Below are 4,246 nucleotides of genomic sequence, written 5' to 3'. Positions count from 1 at the left end.
TGTGAGGCGTTGGTGACGTCACGTTCATTGAGGACGTTCATTGAGAGGCGCGGGACGGGCTCGTTGAGGGGGGTGGTCATTGTGGGGGGGTTATTGAGGGGGAGGTTCATTGAGAGGGGAGGGGAGATCATTGTAGGGGCAGTTCATTGGGGGGTTCATTGTAAGGGTGGTTATTGAGGGGGAGGTTCATTGAGGGGGTCTCATTGTAGGGGAAGTTCATTGAGAGGGGGGTTTGTCAAGGGAGGGGGCTCATTGTAGCGGGGGTTCATTGTTAGGGGGATTATTGAGGGGGAGGTTCATTGTAGGGGAAGTTCATTGAGGGGGGGCTCACTGTAGAGGGGTTCATTGAGGGAGAGGTTCATTGTAGGGAGGGCTCGTTGAGGGGGGGCTTCACTGAGGGGAGGGGGGCTCACTGTAGGGGAGGTTGATTAAGGGGGGGTTCACCGAGGTGGGAGTTCATTGAAGGGGGGCTCTGCTGCCCTGAGGGTACCCCAGACAGGGGGGGCTGCTCCCATGGGGGCTTCCCCAGAACCCTCTGCCTTGGCTTCCCCTAGCAAGGCTCCCCCATTCCCTCAACAAGGCTCTCCCAGCACCCTCCCTGCCCTCCTTCCCTGTTACCTCTGGGGCAGGGACCCTAACCAGATGCTGGGGGGCAGGAGGGAGGACCCAGCCTCAGTTCATCCCCATGCCCTTCTCCTATGAAGGCCTCAGCATGAGCGGCTCAGGGAACCTCCAAGTTTTGGGGGCACTGAGATTTTTTGGTAATGGTTAAAATCCTGGTGACTCTGAGCTTCAGTCTCAGCCTGCAAGGGTGAGCTCTCCCCTGGGTGTTCTCCCCTGCTGGGTTTGGGGACTGAGTGGGACCAGGGTGATAAGTGCCTTGAAGTGTTTTAATTAAAAAAAGAAAATTGGCATTTAAACCCCGAACGAACAAACCAGGGACTTTGCAAATGGACGGTGTGAAAATATATTGAGCTGGAGAGAGCCATTGCAGTTTGGATGTGGCTGTGGTGACCAGCCAGCCAAGGGAGAGGGAATGAGGAGGTGGAGGGATGGAAACTTGAAGCAGCATCTGCAGCCAGTTGTACCCAGCAGTTGGTGTGTGAGGGTCCATGTGGGGCTTCTGCAAAGCCCTGTGGTCCCATGGAGGTGAGGTCCAGCAGGCAGGGATGTGATGGAGAAGCAATGCCAGTGTGTGTTTCCCCAGACTGGATACCATCCCAGGATGTTCAGGGGGATCCCACTCACCAGGTTGCAGCAATGTTTACAGAGGGCCCTGCTTGCCCAGGTGAGAATTTGGAGGTGGCTTCATCCTCCTGGGGCAAAGCCAGCCCTGAGGCAGGTGGAGGAGTGAGAGGAGCAATTCCAGATGCCAGAATCCCAAACCCACCTGCCTCCTGCACGCAGCCCTGGAGAGCTCTCAGAACCTCCTGCTTGCCAAAACCACCCACTCGTGCACAGCTTTGAGCTGAGTTAGCAAAGCTGGGAGGAACCTGCCTCATGTAGTGCCTGCCTGGGAAACCCATGGGAACGCTTCTCGTGAGCCCTTGGCATCCGAGGCTGTGACAAAACAGTGTTTGTGACACTTGGAAAAGTCAGCAGGACCTTCAGTCCTCGAAAATGAACCCCCTTTTTGGGGCAGCACTTGCAGCAAGGGCAGGATTGGCTCTCTTCCCTTCCTGCCCAGATGCTCTTCCATCCCCCCAGCTGCTCAGCTGGGATCCCCAGGGGTCTGGAGTCACCCCTCCAGGCAGGGAGGAGGCTCCCAGCACCTTCCCAGCCAGGAGCTGGGGAACCAAGGACACAGCAGCCCTCACGTGGGCTCAGCACCCACTAATGAAGGGACACCTCCCCCACAGCCATTGCCGCCTGCGGGGCTGCACAGGCTGGGAGCAGAGCCAGCCGGGGAGGGGGGAGAGAGGGCTTGGTGGCTCCACAGCATGTGCCAGTGACTGCTGGGGGAACTGGGCGTGCACTGGGAATGGACTGGGTGTACAGACAGACGTTTGCTGCCGTGGGTAAGCCGCTCACTCTTCAACCTTAACCACTGTGCTCTCCTGTAACTCAGTTTCCCTCTCAGCACAAGGAGGCAGGAGCAGGATCCTCCTTCCCTGCCAAACGCACACCCCAAGTCCCAAAGCGGGGCAGTGTGAACTTCAGACTTGCATCTTTTCCAGCAGCAGGTGCATTTTGGGGTTAAACATTGTGTTTTTTCTGGGTTCCCTCTCTTGCCCCGTTGGGGTTTGTCCTGGCTTTATGTCTGCTGGGATCTGGGAATACGTCTGGGCAGAGCTGGGAGGGAGCCTGCCCTCGAAGCCGTATCACCACCCAGCTCCTGCCAGTGCTCCCGCGCTCCACTGCGGCACTGTCCTACAAAATCCTCTGCTGCAGTAATCGCTGGGAAAAAAAACACGAGCCCTGCGTGCAGGCAGCAGCTCTGCCTGTAAAGACTGCTGGGCTGTGGATCTGCACGGGGATAACTTTGAATTATTGTCTGCACTAAAACCCTGCAGTCTGGTGTGTGCCGGTAATGAAATGTTCTGGCTCCCTCTCCCAGGCTCGTGTTTCCCGCTGTCAGTGCTGGCTGGAGCGAGGCAGGGGAGCGGGGCTGGCAGCTCAGCAGTGCAGGGATGTGCTATGTTTGTAAGTGATTCATGTCCAGAACAGGCTCCCCAAAATGTGTGTTGGGGTGAACGGGGATCAGCCCCTGGGGTCTCGGGATTCCCGGGTAGGTGCCAGCACTGAGAGCTGGAGCAGGCTCCGAGTGCTGATGTCGCCCTTTGCTCCTCATAGAACTATTTAGGTTGGAAAAGACCTTTAAGATCATGGAGTCCAAGTCCTTTTCTTTGGCCGATGCTCCCACTGGCACCTAGCCCAGGTGTGACATCCCACAGCACGGACACGGACACGGTGTCACTGCTGGGGCTGTGGCTCCCAGTGTGACAGTGACAGGCTGACAAAGAGGGTACAAAGCCACACCTGGGCTTCCCATAGTGGGTGGCTGCTCCTTGTTTTGGCTTTTCTCAGCTGCCTTTGGGGCTGTGCGTGTAGGAAGCAGTTGGGGTGGGGGATCCGTGTGTCCCTCTGTGGGGAGGGGGCAAAGAGGGGAGCCCCGGGGACAGCCTTTGCTCCTCACCACTGAGCAGCCGAGGCCATCGAGGCAGCTGATCCGCCTCTCTGCACATCTCCCGTCTGATATTTATAGCACTCGTGTTATCAACTCAAATCAAAATCATGTGATGCTCCACTAACTTGCACTGCCGGACTAATTAATCACCGGTGGGCTTCAGCAACCGGTCGAAGGGTCCATCCTTCCCCTTCAGCTACAAGGGGAAAATGAGGTAGTGTCCAGTGCTTCCCAGTTACTTAGTGCTGGGGGAACTGGGGGGATCTGTTAGGATGCACTGGAGCGGACAGGCAGCTCCTGCCTCCAGAGGCTGTGCCTGACAGATGCAGCTGCTCCCGGTGCGGAGCAGAGCTGGGAAGGATGGGGAAGACAGAGGTGTGCACTGGAGGGGGGCTTTTAACCTGCTCCACTCCATCCCCCAGCACTGTGCAGCCCTGGGGTGCTGCTTGAGGGGATCAGCCCCTGTGCCAACAGCTGCACCGACTCCTTCCTCCTGTGACCTGCTGGGAAAAAGGGGGGGCTTGTCCTTCTCCCAGGGGCCACCCCAGCGGCAGGGGGACAGGAAGAGAGGGATTATGCCCTGAACCAGCCTCAGGGGCCCAGACTGTCCCTGGGGGTCCCTGGGCTGAGGGCGCTGCTCAGTGTCACTGGTGGGGATGGGGGCAAGGAGGGGGGTGATACTGCGGTGGGCAGGGGTCACTGGGTGGTGTGACTGGGAGCAGCAGGTAATGGCGAGGGGGACCACTGAGCAGTACTGGAGGCATCTGTGTGACACGGGGGGTGGCAGGCGGGTGGCACTGTGGGCACGTGTGTACCACCGCGGGGGACAGGTAAGTGGCACCCGAGGGGGGGACCCCGCTGGGCGGGTGGGGGGACACCGGGTGACCGGGGGGGCAGGGGCAGCGCCTTGTCCCCTCATCTCCACGGCCGAGCCGGACCGCTCCGGGGCGGGTCGGGGCGTGTCGCCGCTCCCGGCCCCGCCCCGTGTGTCGCAGCCCCGCGGTGCCGCGGAGGCGGCGCCGGGCGCGGCGCAGAGCGGAGCGGAGGATGCTGCGGGCGGGGGCCGCCGCCAGCCCTGGTCCCGGCCCCCGTCCCGGTCCCGGTGCCGGTCCCGGGCGG

Source organism: Lepidothrix coronata, unplaced genomic scaffold, assembly GCF_001604755.1.
Source record: "Lepidothrix coronata isolate B3197 unplaced genomic scaffold, Lepidothrix_coronata-1.0 Scaffold210, whole genome shotgun sequence".
Classification (NCBI taxonomy): domain Eukaryota; kingdom Metazoa; phylum Chordata; class Aves; order Passeriformes; family Pipridae; genus Lepidothrix; species Lepidothrix coronata.
The sequence above is the reverse complement of the archived record's forward strand: the minus strand, read 5'-3'. Positions refer to the sequence as shown.